Raw genomic sequence first — 15,273 nt, 5'->3', positions numbered from 1 at the left:
GCGCCGACTATAACTCTCCCGAATGCAGGCCCTCGGGGTGAGGGCCGGTGATCCTCTTCTCCAGGGCCAGGTGGATCTCCACAGTTTCGGCTCGCGCCACCACCGTGTCGTCTGAGAGCGCTGAGGAGGAGGCGGAGACACTCGGCGCCAGGCCGGGCAGGCCCGTCTGGTTGACGAGGATCCGGAGCGAGGACCACCCACACCACCAGAGACTTTGTGGCGCCAGGGGGTTGTGCTTCCCATGGGATCGGGTCGATCGGGGGATGCAGCCAAACGCCGCGTCGGGGGTCGGCACCACCGTCAGGACCTCCAGGCGTCCGTGTGCCGGGGTTCACTATGGTAGGGGCTTCCGACCGTCCGGGCGCAGTCACCAATATCAGAGTCTCAGCAGGGCAAAGTCCAGCTCCCCACTCTCCAGGAAAACACAAGAGCGGAGGGCACGCTATGACCAGCGACGTTCTTCCAGGCTAATGGTCCCGTCCAAGGGGACAAAGGGGTCCGGGCGCCATATTGGGTCGCTCTCCTCGGGACCACAAACTTCGAGTTTCGGGCGGATCACCACCCGTCCAGGCTGTGCCAGGCGTCTCAGTAGGGTCCAGTTGGGCCGAACGACGATTTGCGGGGGCTAGGGTGCCCCGCGGCCACCGATTAACAGGATAATCCCGGGCTCAGTCCCGGAGCCGAGCTCTCAGGCGACCATCGCCATCGGCGCCCAAACGATTTTGATTATTCTATGCTGGACTTTTTATCATTTTGGTCTTGTTTGCACAGATTAAACTGGTGTGGTGACCTTTTGTGTTTTTACTCTATTACTGTGTGTTGTGTGTAAATGATTTACACATTGCCTCTGAGATAAGCCAAACTGCTCGTGTCAACCTACCAAAGGTGTCAGTAGGGTTTTTTTGGAAGGGTATCCCCTCATCCTGACTAGAAGGAATGGTCCCTCTTTGGACAAAGGTGCAAACCATTGCCAACTACAGACCCTCATTTCTAATAGACATATATTCTCAAAAAGTGTAGTGGGACAGGCATCGGAAGGAAGGACAATCATTCAAAAGTCAGAATAGTTAGCCTCTATACTTCTGGTGCAGAAGGTGGGCATAGTAATATGTTGCTTTTAATAAACTTTTACAGAAAACTTTAGACTGTATATGCATGAAATGATATTAGGCATAACTAATTACCTAATTGTGACAAGGTCAGCAGGGAATCGACAGGACAATGCGGTGACTGGTGGGAAGCCTGGGAACTTTCACCTCCTATGCTTTCTTCTCGCCAGGAGTCTACGTGGCCGTCATCATACTGTCCGATATTGCGGAAGGTCTCTTTAACTGGGAAGACACCGCCCCCTCAAGTGACGTCACGGGCTGGCGCCCAATAAGGAGTCCCAGAAAGCTGAACATGGTGTGCTCGGACACCAGAGCGAGACTGGAGAACACAGAAGAGGAAGAATCGTGGAGTAGAGACGCAAAGCGGCCATCCCGCCCAGAGAAAGAGGACTACCGATGAGACAGGGAGCTAGAGCCAGGAGGCCACCGGTATAACGCACCGCCGAGCCGTGCCCCTGGAGGAGCCCCCTGACCCAGGTACGGGCAAGATTCTCTGGGTCGGGAGGTGGGAGTAGCGTGAGGGTTCACAACGCTTACCGCCTCCTAGTGTAAATTTTGTAAATAACCCATCCCCTCACTATCACTCCTCACAGCCTCACGCTCTCGTTGCTTGATCACCTGTGCACCAGTGTGCTTCCTCTCACCCCCTTCCTCGTGTGCACGTGTCCTCGGGACATGATACTGACCAGTATTCTTGTTTTGGTTTCTTTTGGGGACCCGGAGCCTATTCCCTGCCTCGGCCTGATGATAAGGAGAGGACAGCTACGCCCGAGAAAGAGGAGTACTCCTCGTTGTTTTCCTTATTTTGTTTCTCTTACCCTTTTTTGCCTCAATTCGTTGTCTGACTGTGGTACAAAGCTGGCTACCCGTAAAAGACGTGCCTACTTAAAAATAAAACCGTCTTTACCTAGACGTAGCGTTCTGCGTATTCCTTCAGACCCCGCCTGTCAGGGTTGTCAGCAGCACAAGAGCGATAGAAATACCACTAACCTCTTTCTGGCCACCTGCAGGAACGATTTTGTGTAGAGAATCCTCCCTCATCGCCTGAGCACTACACCTCCCAGTGTCCTAACACACACTATAGGAAGAATAACACCAAAGGTAAAAGGGAAGGGGACAAAATAATAAATCCTGCTGGTCCTTCTTACTTCCTAGGTCTGCTCTAGACGATAATCTGGTACACTGCATGGGGAATAGAGCAAACGACAACTACACACAGTCTACACTGCATGGGGAATAGAGCAAACGACAACTACACACAGTCTTGGCTTCCCATAGAAAAACACATACAAGTCAATAGCTAAGGGGATGCATAAAGATTTACCAGTAGGTATGCAAGACGTTGTCGTGAACAATGGTCATGAATTCTAATATCGCCAAACTGTTTCTGCACAGCATGAGGGAAATAGAATTGTAAATAGTAAATGTTCTTGTAGAAAATCAGGAGTTAGAAATTAGGACAGAAACAGCGAGAGCAAACTGATATTATGTTCCTCTTCTTGGTTGAAAGCACCAATGAACTAGATCCTGGAATAGGGAGCCTTCATAAAGGTCGATGAATGAGGTTAACCAAAAAAAGGCAAAAGAATACAGTACTACAATGCCCCAGGAAGCGCTTCCTAATACTGCTGAAAATAAATGTACCTGACTTCACCGAAGATATAGAAAGATGATTAACAGCCGTGCAGCTCCTCCCGGTATTTTAGATTCGTACCGGCCTCAGAGCACAGCTGTGAGCGTAGTTTCACAAGGAACAGGAGTTAGGAAAAATGTAATTGTATCGCTGCTGCCGCAATACCTCGGGGCTCTGACTGCGGGCGAAAAGCAGAAATAATCCAATGCTGAACAAACACTCTTGGATGCAGCCGCGTGAGCCTTTGAAGTCTCACGGAAGTCGCGGGGGCCTTTTGAAGTCCTCACGGGCGTCGCGGGGGCCTTTTGATGTCCTCACGGGCTCGGCACAATACTTATCCAAGAGGAAAGGAAAGCGCCTGCTACACTCAGGAAACGGGTCAAATTGTCAAGCGCCGGCCCCCTACCCCCTCTGATTATATAAAGGGCGAGTCGGCTTGACTGGTTTCCTGATTGCCTTTCTTAGTCCCTTGGCCTTCTGGGACTTGTAGTTCAGTGCAGATGGAGTCTTGCCCGGTTCTGCCTTACCCATGGTCGCGACAGTACCCCCTCTCAAGGACTGCCGACACCGGAGGTCGTCCAGGCCGTCCTGGGTGGTCGACATGAAAACGTTCAACCAAATCAGGGCAGTGGAGATTCTGTACTGGCTCTCATGTCCGGTCTTCCACCCCATAACCTTTCCATGCCACCAAATACTGAACCCTTCCCCTCACTAACCGCGAATCAAGAATTTCCTGTACCTCATATTCTTCCTGACCATCTACCTCCACTGGAAGAGGACGTGCTGGCAATCTCATCCCGATTGGACAATGTTGAAGCAGTGATACATGAAAAACAGGGTGAATGCGCCAGGTAGGAGGTAAGGATAGTCTCATTGCCACTGGGTTAATGACCTCCTCTATACTGTAAGGACCGATGTATTTGGGATTCAACTGGTCTACCCCTTTTAGATGTATGTTTTTTGTGGCCAGCCATAGCTTGCCTCCTACCTTGTATTCAGGTTCTTCCGTTCTCTTTCTATCTGAAAAACGTTTGTGTGCCTCTTGTGCATGGGTAAGATGTCTTTTGGCATCCACTAACACCGCCCTCAAGTGTGCATAATGTTCTTGGATGCTAGGGAGCTTGGTTTCGATGGGCCATTCGAAAGGGAGCATATTGGAATGATATCCACACTGGCAGAAGAAAGGAGAGCATCCTAGCGTTGAGTGTTCTGCATTGTTGTAGGCAAATTCAGCCAACCAGAGTAGCGTGACCCAGTCTGCATCGTTTTGTAGTGTGAAGCAATGTAGATACTGTTCAAGTGTATGGTTTAAACGTTCTGTTTTTCCATCAGTTTGCGGGTGATAGCTACTAGATAAACTTGCGTCTATCTGCATCGTTTTGCATAAGGCCTTCCAGAATTGTGAGGTGAACTGTGTTCCACGATCGGTGACAAGAACACTGGGAATTCCATGTATGCGGACTACGTGCTGGAGGAAAATGAGGGCTAATTCGGAAGATGTAGGTAACCCTTTCAGGAATACAAAATGTCCCATTTTTGTGAGATGATCGATAAGAACCAATATGACGGTCATTTCTTTACTTGGTGGCATTTCCACAATAAAATCCATAGACACGGTATGCCAGGGTCGAGGAGGTATTGGCAAGGGGAGTAACATTCCTACAGGCTTGGAATGAAGGGCCTTGCTTTGTTTACATACAGAACAATGTCCAATGTATTTTTTTACGTCTTGTCGGAGAGAGGACCACCAGAAGGATCGTTCGATACAGGCGATAGTCTTATGAACACACAAGTGTCCTCCTATGGTGGTATCATGAGCCCATGATAGCACTTGTTGCTGTAACTCAGACGTTGGAACATACAACGCCTGGTAATGGAACAGAAGGTCTTCCGTCTCTCTTCGGTGGTCAGGGTCTTCCTGTATCCAAGCCTGAGCGTCGATATCTATCACCGATATCTTGAGGTCGTCTAAGAAATCTTGAGAAGTGGATAACACCAAGGAGGTAGGAAGAAAGAATTTCTCAGCAAAGATCAAAGGAGGATCTTCTTCCAGAGGTTTGTTGTTTTCTTCTGAGTCTTCTAAACGTGAAAGGGCATCTGCTTTCCCGTTCTGTGGTCCAGGACGATCTTTAATGACAAAATCGTAGTCGGAGAAAAAGAGTGCCCACCTCAATTGTCTAGGTGTGAGGGCCTTGGCAGTCTTGAGGAATAAAAGGTTTCTGTGATCGGTGTAGATTTCCACCGTATGGCGTGCCCACAAGAGGTAATGCCGCCATTCTTCGCTAGCTCTTTTTATCGCTAACAGTTCCTTGTCTGTAATCGCATAGTTTACTTCACAGGGTGTTAGTTTCCTGGAGTAATATGCTACGGGATGTAGCTGTCCTGTCTGAGAATGTCTCTGAGACAACACATCTTCTATAGAGTGTTGTGATGCATCTGTCTCCATAATAAAAGGTAGAAGATGGTCTGGGTGTCGCAGAATAGGAGCCTGTATGAATCTGTTCTTCAAATCTTGAAAGGCCCGATCATCCTTTTCATCCCAAACATAGGGAGTATTTTTTCAAAGAAGCCGAGAGATGGGATGTATAATTCTCGAGAAGTCTTTTATAAAACGCCTATAATAATTGGCGAAGCCCAGGAAACTCTGTAAGGATTTCACGTTATGTGGTGTTTTCCATTGAGTAATTGCTTCCACCTTTCTTGTGTCCATATGGAATCCCTGAGCGTTTATCACGTAGCCCAAAAACGCCACTTCCTGAACATGGAACAAGCATTTTTCTAGCTTGGCATACAGAGAGTGTTGAAGCAGCCTTTATGTACAGCCTTGACGTGTGTGATATGTTCCGGAAGGTTTGAAGAATAGATTAGGATGTCATCTATGTAAACCACACAACATGTTTCTAGGAAACCCCGCAGCACCCCATCCATAAAATATTGAAAGGCTGCCGGGGCGTTGCAAAGCCCAAAGGGCATCACCCGGTACTCAAAAAGCCAAAACTTCGTCCAGAGAGCCGTCTTCCACTCGTCGCCTCCTTTTACTTTGACCAGATAATACGCACCCCTCAAATCTAGCTTGGTGAAATATCGAGTGCCTTTAAGTTGGTCCAAGAGAACAGGAATTAAAGGAAGGGGGTAACAGTTCTTTACTTTTACATGATTTATCGCCCTGTAATCGATACAAGTCCTCAATTCTGAACAATCCTTCTTCGGGATGAAGAAAAGAGGGGATGAGGCAGGTGACGTGGAATGCGTAATAAAACCAGATGCCAGATTCTCCTCAAGATATGCCTTCAAGTAACGTGTTTCCGGCTCGGTGAGAACGTACACCCGACTGCAGGGTATATCTGCTCCTGGTATGAGTTTAATTTGGCAGTCGTACACTCTATGGGGTGGTAATCGAGTAGCCTTTTTTTGTTGAAGAGAGATATATATTCACGATATACATCAGGCAGCGTGGTAGAATCCCCTGAATCTTCCAACACACAGGCGTTCGCCAAAATACTAGCCTGTGTTTCCTTGAGTTCCGCAAGAAGCACATTTTTTGGGTACAGTGTTCTTGACAAAAGGCTGAACACAAAGAGACCGTCCTGGCCGCCCAGCTCACCACAGGGTCGTGTAGGGTCAACCATGGCATGCCTAATATAAGCTGGAACTGTGGGGCATCAATGAGATCGAATTGGATGTATTCTCCATGTTCTGTTCCTATCATCATCAAAACGGGTGTGATGTGACTTGTGACGGGACCAGAAGTCAAGGCAGAACCGTCAACGGATTTCACAATTTCAGGGCTTCGATTTCTTTCCCACGAAATTCCGATGTTCTTGGCGTATTCCTGGTCCATATAATTCCTAGTTGCACCTGAGTCTAACAATGCCTTGATGTTTAGAACGGTAGCCCCGTCCAGCTGTAAGGAGACGCCCACATTTAAATGTGCCACTGCGGGCTGTATAGTGTTTGCTATCACGGAAGAGATCGATACCTGTCCTCCGTCCGAATCAGTGATCTCTATCTGATCCGAACCATTTCGTTTCGCGACAACCCTCGGGTACTCGATATGGTTGGAGTTTTTTGGGTAGGGTTTCGTTCTGGGATCTGGCTCTGCAGTCACAAATAAAATGCCCTCCTTTTCCGCAATATAGGCAGAGCTTCAATCTCCTTCTTTTTTCTCGTTCTTCCAATGTAAGAGGGCCTCGGATGCCTCCTATCGGCATGGTCTCAGGCCCATCGGAGGTCTGTTGGGGTAGTTCAACCGCTGGCAATCGAAGTCTGTAATAGGAGAGGCGTGTTTCACCTCTGTTCCGATCTCCTCTCCTCTCTTGCAAGCGGTGATCCAGCTGCACCGTAAGGTCAATCAGTTCCTCACACTTTGAGGGCAATTGTACAACCTGTGACAAGACATCTTTCATTTCACCCCTTAGGCCTTGATAGAACAAGGTGGTTCTTTTCTCTGAAGGCCAGTCTGTTTCCACCACCAGGCGGTTAAACTTTGTAATATAGGAGAGCAAATCCTGAGAACCTTGACGTAGAGTAAGGAGTTCCCGATCCAACGTCATCATATAAGATTTTCTATGAAAGAGCTTTCTCATCTCTAGGCAAAAGTCTGTGAACCTATGTAGCACAGGGTTGTTTCTTTCCATCAGCGGAATAGTCCAGCTAGCGGCGCTCCCACCCATGTACGACATCTTAAACGCCGTCTTGGCTGCTTCGTCCTAGAACACTACAGGTTTACATAGAAAGTGCAGTCAACACTGATTGAGGAAAGTCTCAAACTTTTTGGGGTCACCGTAAAACCTCTCAGGAGGTGCCAAAGGAATGCCAGTGTTTTGGATCACGTGAACAGTAGGAGTTGATTCTGCTGTTGTGGGGGGACCAGAAGAAGTAGCGAAGAACCCACCCCTTTGCATAGTGGGAGCTGTCTGACCTGGAGGAAGGAGTGTAGCCTCTCTAATGTAGGGTTTGGGCACCGTACTTTTTCGTGACAGACCTGCTACTTCCCTACGTATCGTGCCATTTTCTTTTCTCAATTCTTGGTTTTCTAATCTGGAAGTTTGTACTTCCTGCTGCAGAGCGTTCAAGCTTTCCAGCAAGGAAGTCAACACAACATTGGTGTCCATCGCTCAGGCAGGGTATCAGTCTTGGGCTGCACAATCTGTCGGGGTTGTCAGCAGCACAAGAGCGCTTGAAATACCACTACCCTCTGTCTGGCCACCTGCGGGAACGATGTCGTGTAGAGAATCCTCCCTCTTCGCCTGAGCGCTACACCTCCCAGTGTCCTAACACACACTATATATAGGAAGGATAACACCCAAGGTAAAAGGGAAGGGGACAAAATAATAAATCCTGCTGGTCCTTCTTACTTCCTAGGTCTGCTCTAGTCGGTAATCTGGTACACTGCATGGGGATTAGAGCAAACGACAATTACACACAGTCTTGGCTTTCCATAGAAAAACACATACAAGTCAATAGCTAAGGGGATGCATAAAGATTTACCAGTAGGCATGCAAGACGTTGCCGTGAACAATGGTCATGAATTCTAATATCGCCAAACTGTTTCTGCACAGCATGAGGGAAATAGAATTGTAAATAGTAAATGTTCTTGTAGAAAATCAGGAGTTAGAAATTAGGACAGAAACAGCAAGAGCAAGCGGATACTATGTTCCTCTTCTTGGTTGAAAGCAACAATGAACTAGATCCTGGAATAGGGAGCCTTCATAAATGTTGATGAATGAGGTTAACCAAAAAAAGGCAAAAGAATACAGTACTGTACTACAATGCCCTAGGAAGCACTTCCTAATACTGCTGAAAATAAATGTACCTGACTTCACGAAGATATAGAAAGATGATTAACAGCCGTGCAGCTCCTCCTGGTATTTTAGATTCGTACCGGCCTCAGAGCACAGCTGTGCGCGTAGTTTCACAAGGAACGTGAGTTAGGGAAAATGTAATTGTATCGCTGCTGCCGCAATACCTCGGGGCTCTGACTGCAGGCGAAAAGCGGAAATAATCCAATGCTGAACAAACACTCTCGGATGCAGCCGCGAGAGTCTTTGAAGTCTCACGGAAATCGCGGGCCTTTTGAAATCCTCACGGGCGCCGCGGGGCCTTTTGAAGTCCTCACGGGCTCGGCACAATACTTATCCAAGCAGGAAGGAAAGCGTCCGCTACACTCGGGAAACTGGTCAAATTGTCAAGCGCCGGCCCCCTGCCCCGGATCTGATTATATAGAGGGCGGGCCGGCTTGACTGGTTTCCTGATTGCCTTTATTAGTCCCTTGGCCTTCTGGGACTTGTAGTTCAGTGCAGATGAGTCTTGCCCTGTTCTGCCTTACCCATGGTCACAACACCGCCACACTGGTGGACAATACGGGCATAGAACACCCCATCTGTGATACCAAGATGGACGCTTTAATCCAACACTTGATTAAAGGGCAGGAAAAGCTTGAATGAGCGGTCGAGCGTCAGATGGCCTCTGCTAAAGCAGACCAAGACGTGTTCAAGGACACAGCTTGAGGGCTTTCAGAAAGCAGTAACAGAACCACCTGGCAACCCCTTTCGAGAAGTTCGAGACCCCAGTCACCCCACCCCTGCTGGTGTCTCCCTGCAGAAATATATACCTGGGGAGGATCCAGACGCCTTCCTCACTAACTTCGAGAGGGTAGCCAGGGCGTGCAGCTGGCCCCTAGAGAAGTGGCCATTCTTCTTGGCCCCTCTCTTGACGGGAGAGGCACAAGCTGCGAACCAGGTGGCTAACGCCACTGGAGACGCACCCTATAGCGAAATAAAACTTATCATCCTAGACCACCTGGGCCTGGATGTGGAGGCTTCAGGAAGGAGAGAGGAGCACCCGGCGAAAATCCGAAAACACCGTTTTTTAGACTCAAAATGGCAGCCGCTAAATGGCTTACCCCTAGCATTAGCTTCAAAGATGAGATAATGGAAAATATATATTCAGAGCAGTATCTAGATGCCCTGCCTTACAACACCCAAAAGTGGCTACGCCAACACACCCATCTGACCGCCCAAGAAGCCATAGAAACGGCAACCACTTTTTCACGTGCATAGCCAAAGGTAGGCGGATGGGAGGTAGACAAGCAACGCCTTCAAAACAATCGGGGGTACAAGAAACCCAAGACTATGGAACTGACAAAACCCAGACAACCAAAATACGAACTTCCCAACGTAAAGGCCCCCCAGTGCTTTGAGTGGGGCCATATCGCCCGTGCCTGTCCTCGGGGGAGACCGGCGGAGGAACCAATGGAAGTGGGATACATCCCCAAGTCAATCTTATACACCGCTGAGATGGGGACCGCGTTTCATGTAAGTGTACAGGTGAATGGTAAGACAATCCGAGCCCTCCTAGACTCAGGCTGCAAACAGTCAGTAATTCAGGGTGCATGGGTTACCCGGGAAACGCTGTTACCTGAACCCCATGTACACATTCGGTGTGTACATGGTGACGTGAAACCCTATCCCCTAGCTGTTATATCTCTCATCAACACCGCAGGTATGAAGAATCACATAAAAGTGGGAGTCCTAGACAGCCTCCCAGAGGGTCTCATTATAGGGACGGACAACGCCGACTTTCTTAGACTTTTTAGACACGTGCTTAAAACCACCGAAGGGAGGACCTCACAACCAGACAATAGCCAGCCCTCTGTCGCCCCAGCCCTGATCACCTCAGAGCCATGGCTTTTCGACCGTAGCTTTAAATTTGCACAGGCCAACAATGCCTCCCCATATATTGCGTGGGAGCAGGCCCATAGTACTCATGACAGCCTCACCCCCACATATCCTAGATTCATCATCAAGGATACATTGTTGTAATGACAGGCCGCCCCTTCTGAACCCCAGCAGCTATTAGCACCTGTGTCCTTTAGGGACCAAGTCATGTTGTTCTCGCATTCTCACCTCACAGCTGGACACACAAGGGCAGAGAAAACCACTCAGAACGTATTACAGCATTTTTATTGGCCAAGGGTTTACAAAGATATCAAGGTACACTGTCAAACCTGTGCTATCTGTCAGAAAAGAAACACACATAGGCCCCCAGTAGTCCCTCTACAACCCCTACCAGTGATAGGCGTCCCATTTAAATGGGTCGGAAATGGACCTGATAGGGCCTTTACCCCGAACCAAGAAAGGAAACGTATATGCACTCGTAATTGTGGACTATGCCACTCGATTTCCCGAGGCATACCCCCTACGTACACCAACCACTCGCAACATAGCAGAGAGATTCTTGGAGGTGTTCTCAAGGGTAGGCTTCCCTAAAGAAGTTCTGACGGATCAAGGCACACCCTTTGTGTCTCTGCTAATGAAAGAAGTATGCCAAATCCTGAACCTGCATCACATCAGGACTTCCGTATACCACCCCCAAACGGACGCACTACTGGAGCGGTATAACGGAACGCTGAAAACCACCCTGAAGAAGATGTTGGAGGTAAACGGCAAAGAATGGGAACAGCTCCTACCATTGGCCCTATACTTAATAAGGAGCCCGGTACAAAGCAGCATAGGCTGTTCGGCATTTGAAATGCTGAACGGTCGACAGCCACGGAGTCTCCTGGAGAGGATGAAGGAAGCCTGGGAGAACGAGGAGATGCTTGAGACTAGAGGGATGCTGGAATATACCCATGGGTTCAAGCCCAAGATCGGAAAACTGCAGGACCTGGCTTACACAAACCTTGCCAAGAAACAAGAAAACCAGAGTCAGTATTACAACAAAGGGAAAAGATGGAGAACGCTGCAGGTGAACAAGTGGGCCCTGGTGCTGCTACCCTCATCTGCTCACAAGTTTAAGAGTGAGTGGAAGGGAACCTATAGGGTGGTCTCCACCATAGGGAACTCCACATACAAGCTGCAGATGACACCGATACGCACCCAAGTATTCCACATTAATATGTTGAAAAAGTGGATAGGTCCGCCTACGAAAGCTGCAATCTTCACAGTACCGACCCTGGCAAGTGACACGAACACCTTGAAGAACCTAGTCATCAACCCCGAACTTACTCCAAAAGAAATTGAGGAGTTGATGGACGTCTTAACTCCTTATTTCTCGATATTCTCCGACCTACCTGGGTAAACCCACCTAGCTGAACACCCACCCGCCAGCTCCGATCCGCCAGCCTCGCCTCCGTCCCACGAATTCGCAGAGCCACCGCCGGAGGAAGATCCTTCTCCTACCTGGCAGCCAAGACACGGAACTCCCTCCCCACCCACCTACGGCTGACCCAGGATCACCTCTCCTTCAGGAAACAACTCAAGACCTGGCTGTTCCAGCAGTAGCGTTCCCCCCCCCCCCCCAGCGCCTTGAGACCCTAGCGGGTGAGTAGCGCGCTCTACAAATTTATATGATTGATTGATTGATTGATTGAAGATAGAGACCTTACCAGGAAAAGTGATCAAACTAAGACACTACAGGATACCAGCAGCCAGAAGAAAATCCGTCCAACAAGAAGTACAGGACATGCTAAACCTAGGAGTTATAAGGCCGTCAAGAAGCGAGTGGTCATCACCCATTGTGATGGTGCCGAAGCAAGACGGGAGCATCCGTTTTTGTATGGACTTTCGAGCGCTGAACGACAGGTCATCATTTGATGCCTATCCAATTCCCCGTATAGACAAACTGATTGAGAAGCTAGGGGAGGCCAGTTACATTTGTACATTGGATTTAACGAAAGGATACTGGCAAGTACCCTTGAGGGAGGAGGATCGGAAAAAGATTGCATTTTCAACACCCGACGGGCTCTTCAAGTTTACATTGCTACCGTTTGAGCTGCACGGAGCTCCCGCGATGTTCCAGCGACTCATGAACACAGTCTAGAAAGACCACCATGCATTTTCATCAGCGTATCTAGATAATATTGTGGTCTTTAGTCCAGACTGGAAAACGCCCATACAACATCTTCAGTCTATCCTACAAGCTCTACAAGCAGCTAGATTACATATCAATGCCAAGAAATCACGAGTTGCCTTCCAAAAGGTGAAGTATCTAGGATACGCTCTAGGTCACGGTCTCATATCTACCCAGGAGGAAAAAGTCAGGGCCATCACAGACACACCCTTTCCTTCCACCAAAAAAGAGATGAGGGCTTTTTTGGGCCTGATCAGCTATTATCGTCGATTCATACCCAGATTTTCGGAGGTGGCCTCCCCCTTAACCAACACCCTTCAGAAAGACGTGAAACCCCAGGTCCTCTTACACCCCACAAAACAGATGCTAGACGCATTCCAGACGTTGAAACATGTCATCACCTCTAGTCCTGTGTTGTCCTCCCCTGATTTTTCACGTCCCTTCATCTTGCACACCGATGCCTCCAACCATGGGGTAGGTGCCGTACTCTCAGAAAAATCCCCAGAGGGTATAGAGCACCCGATTGTCTACATCAGTAGGAAACTGTTTCCCAGAGAGACGAGGTACCCCACTATAGAACGTGAGTGTCTTGCAGTCAGGTGGGCTATAGATAAACTAAGATATTATCTTGAGGGTCATCATTTCACCTTGTACACTGACCATGCCCACCTACAGTGGATGAGCCGCAACAACGCTCATAATCCACGGGTACTCAGCTGGTTCCTCTCTCTCCAGCCTTTCTCCTTCACAGTCAAACACTGGAAAGGGGTAGATAACGCTAGTGAGGATTATCTTTCCAGAACATTTCCTCTCCCCAATCGGGAGAATCAAAGGGTGGAGGAGTGTGACAAGGTCAGCAGGGAATCAAGAGGACAATAGGGTGACTGGTGGGAAGCCCAGGAACTTTCACCTCCTATGCTTTCTTCTCGCCAGGAGGATAGGTGGCGTCATCCTACACGGGACTGTCCGATATCGAGAAAGGTCCCTTTAACTGGGAAGACACCGCCCCCTCAAGTGACGTCACGGGCTGACGCCCAATAAGGAGTCCCGGAAAGCTGAACATGGTGTGCACGGACACCAGAGCGAGACTGGAGAACACAGAAGAGCAAGAATCATGGAGCAAAGACGCGGAGGAGAACCCCAGACGACCGGAGCAGCCATCCCGCCCAGAGAAAGAGGACTACCGAGGAGACAGGGAGCTAAAGCCAGGAGGCCATGGGATCACGCATCGCCGAGCCGCGCCCCTGGAGGAGCGTGGCTGACCCAGGTACGGGCAAGATTCTCTGGCTGGGTCGGGAGGCGGGAGAAGCCGGAGGGTTAAGAACATTACCGCTCACCGCCTCCTAGTGTAAATGTTGTAAATAACCCATACCCTCACTATCACTCCTCACAGCCTTGCGCTCTCGTTGCTTGATCACCCGTGCACCAGTGTGCTTCCTCTCACCCCCTTCCTCGTGTGCACGTGTCCTCTGGACACGTACACACGATACACAGGTTAGGCAAGGTAACTAGTTTAATATAGACTGCTTAAATAAGAAAAGAGAACCAAGGAGAGAACAGCGCAGTTTGCGTAAAAAAAATGATAAGTCTAGAGCAGAAAATCTTGTCAAACTAAAGAAAGAATACACCATGCTTCTTTATAGCACTAAAAGGGCCCAAAAGGAAAATTGCTGGGATAAATTGTTGGAGGCAATAAAATCCAAGAACATACAACTGTTCTGGAAGTTAGTTCGATCAGTATCAGAGGCCTCAGTTGCTTCAATGAATTGTGTGGTAGAAGAGGGCGCCTAGGAGGATTATTTGAAGGAATTGTATTCCCCGGGAAGAGAAATTGAAGAGGAAGTACAAGGGGACTGGAGTGGTCTGGTAGATGATTTAAAACCAGACTTCTCAGCAGAAAATGTACTTACTACGATAAAGACCCTAAACTTAACAAGAGCTGCTGGCCCAGATACCCTGCCAGCCGTGATAATTAAGTCACGGACATCATGATGGGCTGAATTTTTCTCCCAAATGTTTTCAGTAATCCTAGAAACAGGGACAACTCCGATTAATTGGAAGGGTGCAATAATTAGACCGATCCATAAAAAAGGGGATGTCTACGCACCAAGGAACTATAGATTAATTAACCTACTCGATATTGGAGAAAATATATTTGCTAAAATAATATTAGGTAGGTTAAAGACTTAGGCAGAAGAGGGATCAATTTTCGCAGTGGAACAAGGTGGTTTCAAAGAAGGACATTCCACAATGGATCACTGTTTTGCCCTATGGACCCTGGCCCGGAAATCGATAAAACAAAATGGGAAGTTGCATTGTTGTTTTGTCGATTTTCGGGCAGCGTTTGACTCTGTGGACCGTAATACACTCTAGGATGATATGTTAAAATATAGAACCCCGGATGGTTTGTTGCTGATTTTAAAAGAGCTACATAAAGGGAATTGGGCCCAGGTCATTAGAGACACGCAAGGGTCACTAACTCATAAGATAATAGTAGGGAATGGCCTTAGACCTGGGTGCGTTTTGGCACCCCTGTTATTTTCAATTTTTTTGGGATGATCTCCCCGAGGCACTAGAAGTGGAAAGAAGCGCAAGCCCTAGAATGAGTGGTCACAAAGTGCCTTCTCTCCTATATGCTGATGATCTAGTGATCCTTGACCAAACTGAAATAGGACTTCA

The sequence above is a fragment of the Lissotriton vulgaris genome, chromosome 10 (genome assembly GCF_964263255.1).
Source record: "Lissotriton vulgaris chromosome 10, aLisVul1.2, whole genome shotgun sequence".
Taxonomy (NCBI): domain Eukaryota; kingdom Metazoa; phylum Chordata; class Amphibia; order Caudata; family Salamandridae; genus Lissotriton; species Lissotriton vulgaris.
Note: the sequence above shows the minus strand (reverse complement) of the source record.